General features: G+C 35.4%; 1 protein-coding gene across 4 annotated transcripts in view; it reads right to left on the bottom strand.

Annotated features, from left to right (window-relative positions):
- Positions 1 to 15,119, bottom strand: part of NAV3 (neuron navigator 3) — a 622,569-nt gene that overhangs the window by 388,220 nt on the left and 219,230 nt on the right. The window lies entirely within an intron of this gene.

Here is a 15,119-nt window from a genome sequence, read left to right as displayed (position 1 = left end):
ATCAGAAAATCATCAGTGCTTCTGATATTCATACCTTATGTAACATTTTTTCACGTAGAATGAATTGTAGATAAAATTAGCACTTGGGCTTCTCTCCATATATTCAGCCTAGAAGGATTTCTTTCCTACTGAATCCTCTCCAGCACTACTGTCTGGTTAGACTTTTTTTTTCTTCTCACCTTTTTAATTTTCCCTGTTTGATTCATACAGAATCATACAAAAGAGCCAAACAAATTGCGTTTAATGATGGATAGAATTAGTTATCCACCTGGGATAACTAGGAAAAAAATGTGATGCAATTCCTCCCTTAAGTTTAAAATGTTTTATTTTGAAATCAATTTTCCTCACCCAATAAAAACAGAAGGAAAATAGGTGACCTTACAAGACATTTTTCAGAAACCTAAGATTCTCACATGCACAATGCCTCTGATAATTTGGGGTGTAGATTGATATTCTCTTCCTTTGTGTACTTTCCAAACATTGTCAGTGGCCTATTGTTAAGTGTGGACTTTCTCGCAGGCCACATCCTGTCTGTTTTATGGAAGAGAAGCATGATGTTAAAGTAAAACGGAAGTCCCCATATTTGTGTGCAGTCCCTGGGAGTTTAGAAAAAAATAAAATAACTGCAGTATTTCAAGATATCACTACATTCAACTCAGAGTCCATAGGACATATATTGGAAATTACCTGGATGAATTCAGGGAACTAAGCTATGTTTGTTTTATTGAAAAACCTTAAACCTGTATCACGAAAGAAGAGTATATTCAAGGTTATAAAAGTATAATATAAAGAATGAGGAGCTTATGTAAGCATTTGAACATCATTTAAAACAAAACAAAACAATTCCTTGAATAACAAAAATCTCCATAGAAGCTATTTCCAATTTGAGTAATTACTGTTAAGGAAAGGATATGTTTGATTAAATTTGAAATAGTGAACTGACAGGGTCTAACAATGAATCTCTAAATATGGCAATTATACATTTTTCAATTGATAAAATATTTTAAATAAAAACACAATTAATAATTAGACAATTACAAAAATTAGAACAAAATCAAAGAGAAAAATAAAGAAATCTCATTCATAATTAAGATGACCAACCATCACGGTTTGCCCTGAGTTGAAAAATTCCCAGGATGAGAGCTTTGCAGGGTTGGAACAGGACATTACCAAAAAAACCAAGAGAGTTGGTCATTCTATATGATCGCTAATTTCTTAAACCGACATTTTTTCTTATTTATCCTTTGGTAGATTTTTCTATCAGAATTACATTTCAATATATAGCATCTTAACTAATTCTAAGTATCTCAGGTTTATTAACTATGTGAAAATAGAATCGATGAAGTTCTAAGGAATAAGCTTCATGACACTATCTTATAGAGTTCATAACTAAAGCAATAAACACAGAATCTAAATCTTAGCTAAAATGTTTAATGCAGTAGAGCTTGCTGGTACAAAAACTCTCTGCTACTTTGCATTCGATCTGTTCGGGTTACTTCTCTCCTTTTAAGTGAATCCATGTTATCAACTGCATATATCCATCCCCCTCTCTTTCCCCCAAGGTTAATTAAACAAGAATTGGGGAGCTGGCTCAAAAGTCAGCAACCTTTAACATACCTTTTAGCGTGCACTGAATTTTACTAATTTTTTTTTTTTATGTGCAGGCACTGGGAATCAAAGCCGGGTCTCCAGTACAACATGTGAGAACTCTGCCACTGAGCCACTGTTGCCCACCCGTGTGCATTGAATTTTAAAGGTAATATTTGGTATACTTAATATTTTAAAGAATTAGCCTTATCAAACCTAAACATGGTGAAATGAAAACAACAACAACAAAAAACAAAAAGTAAACCTCTTTAGAGAATATCAACTAATATCAAAAAACATCCATGGATAAGAAAAGTTTCCATCTATACTGCTTTCAATTTCTTTCTTATTTTTTTGTCAGCATTGATCAATCTACTTAAATATAGGTGCAAATTCATTTAAGGACATTGAAGTAAAATACAGTGATGTATAGATACAGTTCTTTCAGAGAGTACCCATTTTAGCAATAAAAGAAATTAACAAACAGCTTGGGTCCTTTTAAGTGCAATAGTAAAATCTTAAATGAAGCCATTCAAGATTAGTATGGTACAGGCTATCAGGTAAAGTTCAAGTGCACCTGGTCCTTCTCTCCTTGGGACAGTCCTGGACTGTACTGAACCTAAATCTTAGTTTAAGCAAAAGTGCTCTAGCTCATAAATCACAACTGAGATTGCATCAATATGAAACAAGAGAGTCTGAATTTGGAAATAGAATATATATTCCATTACTATTTCATTGAAGTAATGGAACCAGGAGCTTTTGAACAACACATAGATTAACAAAACTAAATATCTCTCCTTGGATTTACTATTACTAATCATCTAAAAAAGAAAAGGCTTATGCTAAAAATTAAGTGTGTTTATAATTTCTCACCAACTTTCCAAAAAAGATAGGAAATGATTCAACATTAAGTGGTACAAAGTTATAGTTTCTTGAATAATATTTTAAATATAGAGCATATTTACACTATACTTTTAATTCTGGCTTAATTACATGAGGTTGATTTTATTTCTAATTATAAAGTTGAAGAAGTTGAGTGAAACACATGTATAATCATAGATGGTGAGCAAGAGAGCTAGGACCCCAAACCAGGCCTTCTGACTTGAAGTTTAGTGCTCTCCCATTACACTACTGCCATCTGCCTGCTATATGCTCTACATAACACATGTGTGCTCTACATGTTTCTATTATAGGATAATGAAACATTTACATGTATAACATAGGTCTATATGTGTATGTACACATCCCCAATGAGTGCATATACAAAATTTAATAAGTTTAATTAATGTCCATATAGGATGTTGGAAAAGGGGAGAAACCAATAACAAAAATCTAGAACAAAAATGTTAGGGAGAAAGTTGTTATTTAAATTACATAACATTAGCCATACAAATGTTCCTAGGCTCGATTTACTGTACACCCAGAAGCAAAGATGTGAATCTCTTGAGCAAATACTAGCTTTTAACTCTGAGGATTGTTTAAAGCAACATCATTTTTTTTAACTTTTATTTATCAGCAACTAAAAAGCTCAGAGCCATCACTTCTCGTCCTTTTGGTTAAGATCAAGTGTAGAAAACTCAGAGCTAAATGTATGGACAGCGCTAACAACTGTACAGAACATCACAGACAAAATTGCATCTACCAGACTTTCCTCCAGCATTATCTTCTTCCATTGTTTTTTCTTCTTGCAATAGCATCCCTTTGCACACATTTAAAAATCTTGTATGTGTGTGTGTGTGTATATATATATATAAATCCTACTAAATCATTTTTTTCAAATAAAGTAGAGTCCAAATTAATAGTTCTCAACTGAGGATAAAGTTGCCCTCCAGGGGACATTTGGCAATGTCTGGAGACCTTTTTGACTGTTAAGACTAGAAGGGGCATCTAACGGGGAGAATTTAGGGATCCTGCTAAACATCCTGTGACATGCAGGACATCTGTTCCCTCCCACATAAAGAATTATATGTCCCAAAATGTCAGTAGTGCCAAGGTTGGGAAACTTGATACAAATAAAACAAATATAAGCCAAAACTATAATGAAAAGTATGACTACTGAAAATCTACCTTATAATTGTTTCGAATATTTCTAGCTAACGTTACATAGGAATTTAATGTTGCCCAAAAGAGTGAATAAATATTCCTTGAAAGAATCCAGTTTGTTGCAAGTATCTATTCCACAAAGCCTATAATGTTAAAATAAGAGTACACACACACACACGCAAATACAATGCCTCATTGCCTTGTACACAGTAAGTATGCAATAAATAGTTGATGATGGACTGACTGACTGGATGAATGATTAACAAAGACTCAGAAAGTCACATAGGATCCATATATAGACTTACAAGTGGTATCTGGAAGGATTTAGCATTTTACATTTGCTTTGGAATACATCAGGTCTAAGCCAGAATCAAAGGAAAATAGCTGAGATAACATATTGTTGGAGATGATGATAAAACTTGTGTTCAATGGAAGAAGGCAACACACAAGTATGGATGTCAAAAAACCAGCCAAAGGAAAGACGAAATAGCTATAAAAAGCAGATGTTTGAAAAGAAAGGAAATGTAAAACAGAATCCAAAAAAAAATCTATGGGCCATAATAAAAATTAAAAAAAGTTATGCCAAAAATATCAATAGGTAGAAATTTAATACATTTTCAAAAATGTAGAGCTAGATTATTTTAAAGATATAAGCATTCAAAGACAATAAAAAGAAATATATCAGCTATATATATCTCAGTGTAAAAAATGTTCAATTTAAATTTATCAAAACTAAAGCTAAATAGTAAACACAGTCAAAAGGAAGTGAAAATCTGAACAGAGCTAGTCCCATATGGAAAACAAAGTCTAAAGGCAAATTAAGTCATTTAGAAATTCACCTTGCATTTGAAAAGAGGTCATTCTATTTGCTGCTCTTTATATTTACTTACCATGATCAACAAGGATTATACTATTACTTCTTTCAATATTGGTGGAGAGATTTTTAATGACCTATTCACACATCCACACACTGTTTCCCTTTGAACCAATTTGCCATGTGCTGAGAGACACTATGTGGTATCTCCAGGCCAAAAGAACAGACACTCCTCACACAACTACTCAGCCACCCATTTGGCAGCATCTAGAGACCAGTTAATGCCTCTGTATTGCCATGATGCCTGACTCCATCCAGGCTTGTTAAACTTCGCTTCTAAACCAACACTGCCCGGGTTTTTCTGGTTCTGGCTCTGATTAAGAGTGTCCAGTTTCAGCCAGAGAATAATTGTAAAAACAAAGTATTGAAGCAGTGGAGTTAAAGCAAGTAAAACTAAGTATACAAGGCTGTCTTAATTTCCAGACCGCTATCACAAATACCACACAATGGGTTGGCTTAAACAAGGTGGGAGTTGCTTGTCTCACAGTTTCAGAGGCAAGAAGGCTTGCTACCTTCTGGGGTCAGTAGCTTTCAGGCTGGCCAGCAATCCTTGAGTTCTTTGGCTTTCCTGTTGCATGACAATGCCCTTTCCTTTCTCTTTTGGGTTCCTGGCTCTGGGCTTCTCCTTGTGGCTTTCTCTCTAGAAGGCTTTCAGTGATAGGATTAAATCCACCCTGATTCAGTTGGCCAGAACTTAACTAAGTAAAACTTCAAGAGATCCTATTTACAAGGGGCTGAAGCACATAGGGACGAAGATTAAGTTAGAAATATGCATTAATTGGAGTTCATAAATCAACCTACCACAAGACCCATGAGAGAGCTGCCTTCAGGAATGTGAGTTGTGATCAGCAGGTTGGAACAGTAGACATCTAAGGGGGATATCAAAATCAGCAGGTAGGGAGTAGGCAGAAGAGTCAGGAGACCACAGTGAGCTTTTTTATGCTACTTTGCATAGATGGGCATAGTCTATAAACTGAATTATATGTCCCAAGAAAGGACACATTATTAATTCACATTCCTATGTGTGTGACATCATTCACAAATAGTATCTTTGAATATGCTGAGGTAAGTCAGGGTGTCAGGTCATAAGTGAATAGTGTTGTCTGAAATCCTATTTGGGTATGGCCCATTTGAATCAGGATAGCCCTAAATCCTCATTACTGGAGGCTTTAAACTCAGATCGCCTGTTTTTAAAAACCTGGGTTAACATCAAGATGTTTCTTCTTTCTTTACATTTAGTAACTTGAGTGTAATTTTGAGCCTGTTATTCAATGTTTTGTTTCTAAAGTCATACCCCTATAATTTAAAGCAACTGATTACTGAGCATCTGGAAAACACATCTGGACACCTTATAGCATTTATAATATGACAAATCACTGCCTAATCTTGGATATCTGACTAAAATCTGGCTTAATAGCCAGCCTGGCTAACTAAGGTAATGGTTTACCAAATCTGTTCTCTTAATTTCTCTACAAACAATTGCATTATATCTCTGAACTCTCTTGCAACTAGGTATTGTTAGATGACCTAGTCCTGCCCAATGGAATAGATTGAAAGTGGCGTGTCATTTCCAAGTCTTCTCTATACCTCCCAACTTCTTTCACTGATGTTAGTAGAAGGCTCCCAAGCAGGGAGAAGCCTGGGTGTCTGAGTTACAATATGTGATGTTGGCATTCTTTGGACTGCAAGTGATGGATGGTAAATGTGGTTTTGTGGACCTTATGTCTCTGTCATAACTACTCAACTCTGTCATTATCATACAAAAGCAGCCATAGAAAACATGTACTATACATCATGGCAAAATTTGATTAAAACTTCACTTATAAAATCAAACAGTAGGGCAGATTTGGCCTGCAGGATTTAGTCTGCCAGCCCCTGACCACAAAGGGTCAAAAAAAAAAAAAATGACTCCTGTGGGAAGCCTCTGAGATTTGGAGTTTATCTGTTACAGAAGCTAGCATTACCTTAACTAATATGGCACCATTTTGATTATTTATAAAAATTACTCCTAACATATTTCACTACAAATCATTGTGAACCCACCCACCAGAGGTTTTCAGTTTTATAAAAGGAGTCCATTTTCAATGTCAAAATATAAAAGAGATGCCCCTTTGTTCTCTCTCTCTCTCTCTCTCTGTGATGTTCATGAAGACTGTACCATATTATTTTACTTGGAAAATTGTGAATTTTTGCCACCACCCTCTCATCTGGTGACTTTTTCTCCAGACACAATTGCAACACTTTTTAAACAAATAATTTAATTTACTGGGAGCAATGGGCATGTCTTTTCATGTAACCAATTAATGAACTAACCCACAACTATTGAATTTCTCTATTGGCCCTAATGAATAGGGAATCCTGAGAAAAATGTTTCTTAAAGCAAAAAGGAAGCAACACTGGAAGCCGAGGGAGGAGGAAGAGTTCAAAGTGAAATTTGTCAAAATATATTAATTCAGCATTCCTAGTAAGAATCCATGATTTTCTTTGTTTTCCTTTACATGACTCAGTGTCCACAGAGAAAAGAATAACATTGATTTTGACTGTGGCTTATGCATTGCTGCAGGATGGACACAGAGGAGATTAGAAGAACAAACACATAGAAGTCAGATCTATTTTGGAATTCCAGCTCCATTCTAACATCTTTCTGAGCTTCTACATATGTTGAATTTGAAAAATAATAAATGGAGTAAGCTATCTAACACATGGTGGGTACTCCAAAAGTGTTTGTAGTTACCATTAGTGTTATCTGCTACATGATGCTGAGCTCACAAATTAATGTTTCCAACTTAGCTATATATTTCTTTAAGAAGAAAAATGTATTTATCCTTCAAGAATAAGAATTGTGGGTTGTTGATAATTAAATAAATTAATCCAAACAGCTGATGCCTCTTATGCCAGATGCTCCTGGACTTGATTTCTATTTCAGCTAAAATTTTGCTCTATCACATGTTTCACCTCTTCTGCATTTTCAAATTCTTTTCCCTTTATTGGAACTTTCTATCTTTCCCTTCACCATCATCTTTTTAAGATTTAAACTTAATCAGTTCACTTTGATACTAACCCAGACTCTTAGAACAAACCCAAACTCTTTGCCTTGATTGTTAATGTTCATCTTCCTACTCCACCATCTCAGCCTCATCTTTCTTGCCTCTGTTTACATTCTGGAAATGGTGAAATATCTGCAGTTTCCTAAGCACAGCGCAGTGTTCTATACCCTGGTAAATGCTATTCTATTGAATAACATTCAATATAATGCTAATCAAATGCACCTACAAGGAGGGTTGAAACATTACTTTCCTCAAATAAAGGAGAAATAATTTTGCCCTTAATACTATAAAATTGGTTTAAATTATTAGATCTATGTATAATATTATAATCTAATAGGTAACCAATATTGACCACCAACTACATACTTGGTATATTTTCAACATATAGTTTATATGCAGCTTTTCACGCTTTATAATAATCTTATACAGTAGTTTGTATATTCTATCTTCATTTTACTGATGCAGAAACCAACATTTAAGTATTAACTGATCTGTCAATGTCACTTTGCTAGTAAATATTGGAGATTTCTAAAAAGAGACATGCTCAACAGGTACCAGATGTTGCAGACAAGACAAAGATGAAAGGTAAACTGTTAACCAAGAAGAGATGCCTTTTCAGAAGCTATCAGTGAACTCTAGGGAAACAGAACAGATGTGAGAGATAAATACATCTAGAGTAAGTGAAATGCTTGGGATAGCAGCGATGAACATAAACTACTCTTTTGAGAAATGGATCTGCAAGGTCAGGAAGATAGAGTCGTTGTCTAAAGCAGGGAGAAGGAAATAGAAGAAGAAAAAGAGGGAGGAAGAGGAGAAGGTGGAAGAGGAGAAGGAGGGAGGTTGGGGCAGAGGAATATGCGGGAAGAGGAGGCTGTAGGAGGATAGGGAGGAGGGGGCAGGAGGAGGGGGAAGAAGGAGGAAGGTAGGATGAGGGGGTAGGTGAACAGCTCCCCACAACCCCAGCACAGGATCATTGGATCCAAAATATTGCAAGTGCTGAAGTTGAAAAATCCTGGTCCAAAGAGTTATTGGAGAGTTTGAAAATCTACGAGAAATGTGGTAACTGATGGAACAAAGTCCTGGAGGAAGGAGAAAGGGAATAGATGATAAAAACATAGAACTTGGAAAGACTTTCATTTACAACTATCCTCATTTTAAGGAGATACTAAGCTCAGAAAGTTTAAATGATTTTTCCTTTAAAAATGTAGAAGTTGAATTCATAACAGAGATCCTAGTCCAATACTCTTTCCACTATGCCATCAAATATATTAAATTCCAGATTGGCAAGGGCATCTGTTGCAGATACGATGGTATACGTATCAATCATATAGTAATTATTTTGCTTAAAAATTAGTGACAAACCTATCAATTTTGTGTCTCAAGAAGCAATATAGTCAGTGTCTTCTTTTTAATGAAGAGCAGATACATGTGCAGTAAGAAGGAAGACACCAAGAAGATGGTGTTTGGCCAATGGACATCAAATATAAATATAATGTCAATGCTCGCAAAAATAAAACAACAAAAGTTATACTAGATATTAATAACATTTCATCAATATATCTGCCACGCAGATTTTTTATAATTTCACAGTTAAAAGCATGATAAATAATCCCTTAAAGACTTGGTAAAGTACAAGCTAAAATAATAGGAAATTGTACTAGATTGTCACATTTCTACAGATTGCCACTCAAAGGCAAAAAGAGGCATGATACTGAAAATGAAGGACTTCTGTTAGTAGAGGAAATGTGAAGATTCAAGGATCATCCCAACATTTGTCATACCATTGCTACGACAAAGGATAAAACAGAGTTTAACCATGAAATTCGAAGCACGGGTTATTACTAGGAAAAGAAACAATCACGTATATTTGAATACATATAAGTCAATGTGAAAGCACAGCAGAAATAGGAGAGGAAGGCAGAATCATCTAGGGAGCTGTGAGCTGACCCGTGCAGCTGTAGACCTGGCTAGTTCTGGAAGCTCCACCGCAGGAGCAAGCCAACAGGGGCGTCCACAGTCATCAGCTATCCGGCATCTTCTCTAAGAAGGAAACAGCTGGAGGCCAGAGTAAGCAGTCCACTCCACTGACATCTGCTGCTATACTTCTATTGTGGGATTCATTTTATTTATTTCTGTTATTCAAACAATTCAGTAGAGGCCGTGTGTAAACTGGAATGCCTTCTGATACTTCTAGGCACATGAGTACAAAAGTGATTTCTCTGCTGTTCACTGACAATACTAATTTAATACATAGATCAAACCCTACTCTTCTAGATAGAAATCAAGTAAATCAAGTTTTCTTACCACCACCAGCCCCTGCACCCCACCAAGCCCAGCAGAATTCATTAAGTTTGCAGTTTAGTTTATTGGTTAAAAGCAAAGTCTTCCAGAATCACTCAGTCTGAATCCATAGTCTACCCTACTTTAGCAATGAGATATTGGTAACTAACTTAATGTCTCTGAGCATGAGTTTCCTGATGAGTAAAATGGAGATAATAACAGTGTGTACATCATAAGGCTATTGTGAAGATCAAATAGGACACTCCATATAAAGTGCTTAGTCTCTCATATATAAAGCTTTCTATAAACATCATTAATATTTGACCTCTATGCTATGATTTCTCCTAAATATCATTGCCAGAGTGATTTTTTTCTTCCCCATTGTCTATGCAATGAAAACTAGTTCCATTTATAATCTAACCCAACTCTGTTCCTGTCCACAAATATTCTGTTTCAGTTACAACGGTTTACTCTTTGGGAATTCTTGCACATAACTGCTCAAAAAAAAAGAAAACCTCTTTTATATATTATCTGAGACCTAGCTCCTATTAAATTCCAACTCCTTGCTGAAGTCTTTCCTGAATGCTTCATCCAAATAAGATGTCTCTCAATCCCAAAATCCTACAGGAAGGATTTCACTTATTAGCACTTACTTACTTATTTATATGGCTACTTATGTCTTTTAATATTAAATTTTACTAATGCTTTTGAACATTTTTTGTTTTCAAAGGATGTGCCAGCACTGTGTGAACAAAACAGGAAGAAATAATGCCTACCCTGATTATCCTTAAAACTACTAGAGTGATTTTCCTAAATTCTACAATATACACATATGCCATTACTCTTTCAAGAGGTTTCTTTAGATCTCCCCTACTGAATGTAAGCTCTCCTCCCTTTTATCCACCACAGACATTTGTTTATACTTTCCTTTGATGCTTGAAATGGGCATAAAGTATGGAGGATAATTTAAACCTAGAAAAAACATTGCAACTTTATCATGGAGCAAGAATGTAATGTAGTTGAGAACAAAAGCTGTGTAGGGTTACACCTGGATTTAAATTCTTGATTTAGGTTCTCAACTGTCTGATTTTATAAGTGTCTCCTACTTTTTTCCAGTCTAAATTCATTTCTCTGTAAAATGTGGGTAATAATGCCTTCCTTGATATGTCATGAGCATTGTATGATAAATTTCTCATAAAGTACAAGGGAAAGATCAAGCACTCAAAAACATTCATTGCTTTGTATAATATTGACAAAGAATTCTGGTTTGTATAAGTAGTTCAAGAAGGAAGGAGTGAATGGGTCCAAAACTAGAAAGAAGTTGGAAATGAGAGTAGGGGTAAAAGAGAGAGCTAGAAGTCCATAGTGGAAGGAGGCCAGGGATAGAGAAACAATTGCCTGTGAGGAGTTCTCCATAGTAGGTAAAGTCTAGGAACTTTCATGGTAATGGATGTCTAATGCTTAATTGTATATTGTTTGCTGAGTTATGACAGAATATGTCATTCTTTCCAAACCCTCTGCTCCCAGTTTAAATGATATCTCCAAGCCCAAGTGTTCCTGCTCTTCACTTGGATGAATGACCAGGCAGAAAAGAAAGACATAGCCATATGATGACAGATGTTAGAAAACTCAAGAAAAGTAAGAAATCAGACCAAGAGGTAATTAGGGGAACATAAGCCCTTGAGATTTTGTGATGGTTTGCAACTATATGTAACATCTAGAATAAATATTATTCTCTAGACTCAGCAGTCTAGAGAATCTGGTTTATCCATATGTGCTGCTTTGAAACTGAGTGCACCCCCCAAAAGCATGTTCTTTAATTCTCATTTAATATTGCTGGTTTGGATCTTTTTATTTTTCCTGTGGAGATGTGACCCACCCAATTGTGGGTGGTAACTTTTGATTAGTTGCTTTCCATGGAGATGTGGTTCAACCCGTTCAAGATGGGGTTGCTTACCGGAGTCTTTTAAGAGGGAACCATTTTGGAAAAGCTTTAGTGCCAACAGAGCCCACACAGTCAGAGATTTTTGGAGATGCAGAGGTAAAGGCCCCTGGGAAAGCCTTATGAAATGAGTGAAAGCTAGCGGATGGTGCCATGTGCCTTCCCAGCTGATAGAGAAACCCCAAACGTCATTGGCCCTTTCTTTGGAGTTAAAGTATCTTTTTCTGGATGCCTTAGTTTGGACATTTTCACAACCTCAGAACTGTAAAGTTGTAACTTAATAAAATTCCTTTTTAAAAACTGTTCCATTTCTGGTATATTGCATTCTGGCAGCTTAAAAAACTAAAACACCATTCAGGAGACATGTGAGATATGGTGGGCATATGGAGCTATGATTGAGGAAGAAGAGGATGTGGATGAGAAAGGAGAGGAAGTAACAATAATTTAGTTCTGGATTGCCTGGATAAAGAATTTGTAGGCCATAGAAGTTACTGAAGTTTTTTTGTTTAAGCAGAATAGTGAATTTGTTGGATGGATGGTGGTGGAGAGACTTGGAAAGAGAGGAGACCAACTTGAAATTATTGTAATAATTCATAGACAATGTATCAAGGGCCAAGGCATGGGTATTGGCAATGGGGATGTACAGAAGGGGATACATTCAAGACATAATTCACAAGTGAAATCTCCAATTTTTGGGAAATTGTAGGATATGAAATAGGGATATATATATCACCAAATATTAGCCTAGGAATTAATGGATGACTGGAATGATGTTGCTCACACTAATCAAAAACAGGGATAGAAGAAGGAAGTGCTGGATCAAGGACACACTTGTGATGTTGTCATATATAGATCTGCTCTCTAACAAGACTCTAAGGCTATCTAGTGCTGGGACTGGCAGAGTAACCCACACAAGTGTTTCATAATGACAGTCATAGTTTGTGGGTATTATCCACTCCCTCTTCTTTCTTAGAAATAGAACCCATTTTAGTTGGGTTTAGCTGGACCTATAACTTTCTGGAACAAATACCACATTTTCCAGTCTCCACTGCAGCTAAAAGGCCTTGGGACTATATAAAAACCAATGGGAGGGTGTATGAGTAGTTCAGTGGTAGAGTGCTCGCCTTTCTTGTAGGAGACCCAGATTCGATTCCTGGACCATACACCCAAAAACAAAACAAAACAAAACAAAACAGAGACCAATGGGAGGTGGAAAATTCCTTAATGAAACAGAATGTATCTTTTTGATTCCCTTACTCCTTCTTGATAATAATGAACTCAATTGTCCATGCAAGGTTGTAAGGAGAAAGCACAAAGAGATGATGGTGGTGGGCAAAGCAGAGAGAATCTGGTTCCCTGGCAATTTCATGAAGTCACTCTACCAGCCATGGACTGCTTACTTCTAGATCTTTACATAAAAAAGAAATAAATTCCTATTTTGTTTAAGCTACTTTTATTTTGACCTTTCTACTCTTTACAGCCAAGTCTAAGTCTTTTGAACAAGCTTCCTTGATTATTTTGCTATTTCTTTAGTTTTGCATTTTTCAAAAGTTTACAAAAATTTCTAAATATACTTTTATTCTAACATTTTGAAATATCCCAAAATGCTGACTGGGCATACTTGACATTTGAAAAGTTTTTAATCTGATAAGTGGCATGGTGAAAACAGTCCTATAAGTACAACATTGCTTACCACAGAGTCTTATTGGGATATCATATGTTTGATTGATATGTTTGCTAACCAAGGAGATCAACCAAACTTCTATTGAAAACAGTACTCACAGTGGTCAAGTCTTGGGCCAAGGCCAGTTAGCAAAATGGAAGTTTGACTAAACCTACAGAAATGAGAGCCATTGTCACCAAACAAAATGGGTTGATCTATCCTTTTCAGCCAACCCAGACAAGTTATTGGAATACACAGAATATTAGGAAAGAATTATATGAACTTCACTTTTAATTATTTACAGAATGTTAAATGTTTTAAGTGTTTTAAATAGATTTTTACTACTTAGACAATCAATGTTTTTTGAAACCACAAAAGGAATAACATAGTTTTATGTTGGAAGAACTTTAAAAATCATCCATTCCAAACCCTTGTTTGATAGATGAAATGATCCAAAGAGCTTAATCAATTTGACTAAATTTTTCTCAAAATAATTATTTATTTAATCATTTAGTTATTCATTTGTGTATTCACAAATCTTATTTACTACTTAATTCTTATTATGCATAAAGCATTGGGGAGGGAGGTGGAATATAGAATAAGATATAGACCCTGCTTTCAATAAATTTTTAATCTAGTGGGGAAAGAAAGAAATTATCCAGTTAATTAAAATATACAATAACTAAAAGTGTTGTAAGCATCTCTACAAACAAAGAATCAGAGGAGAAGAAAAGAGGCAAAGGGGGGCCTATGAAAGAACTTAAGGAAGAAATTGCATTTGGACTACAATTTACAGGCATTGAATAGGTAAAAGATAGATGAAAGGGTCATTTCAGACAAAAGAAGGGCCATTTATTTTCATCTCTAGAGTTTATTTCTATATGCCATATTTAAAAAACATTCTTTTTAAATTGCATATGGCTAGGAAAGTAAAAGCAAGGCACTTCCTTAGAAGGCAAATTGGTGACTTTGGAAAGCCTGGTATAAAGTAATATGCACTAAAGAATGATATTTATTAAGCTACAAATGAGTTCCCATGAAGTTTGTCAGCTGCAGAACCATGCTTGCACTCAGCATCTGGCGAACACAATTGGAGCAAGGTTCATAAAACAGGAGCTTTGAGCTACTGCTTACAAAGTATCATAAGTTGAATGACTGAAAAAGATGTCAGTAATAAGTAAAACAGTAGGGTTTGAATTTACAAGTGAAAATCCAGGAAAATGAACAGTATCAAGGAAAATCGTATTCCATTTTTCTTCAAATGGCAAGGAATCAAGTCACCTCGGATACAGACATTCAAACATAAACTATTTAAACCGTAAATGGCATTCTGAGAAAAGTGATGGTATCTATATGGATTAACATAAACAGACCTTCTTTATATTATAATATGTTTGAAAAATAGGTGCTGCTCTTTCACATCTGTGATTGGTTATGCTTATCAGTAATATAGTCATGTCTAGGACCAATAAACACTTCATCAATAAGTAGCTTCAAGTGATTCAAAAAATAGGCACATTCAGATAATTTTGTTCATGACTTTTGCACCGACTATAAACTATAAATACAGCTTTTACATAGGCGAAAGTATTCAGTTTTTCAGCTATTCAAAATCAGCATTCCTCTGCTAGTCCATTTCACAACATGCTTTATATTCCACCTAAAAGGAAGTGTGCATTTGAG

The sequence above is a fragment of the Tamandua tetradactyla genome, chromosome 7 (assembly GCF_023851605.1).
Source record: "Tamandua tetradactyla isolate mTamTet1 chromosome 7, mTamTet1.pri, whole genome shotgun sequence".
NCBI classification, from domain to species: Eukaryota; Metazoa; Chordata; class Mammalia; order Pilosa; family Myrmecophagidae; genus Tamandua; species Tamandua tetradactyla.
Note: the sequence above shows the minus strand (reverse complement) of the source record. Positions and strands in the feature narration are given on the sequence as shown.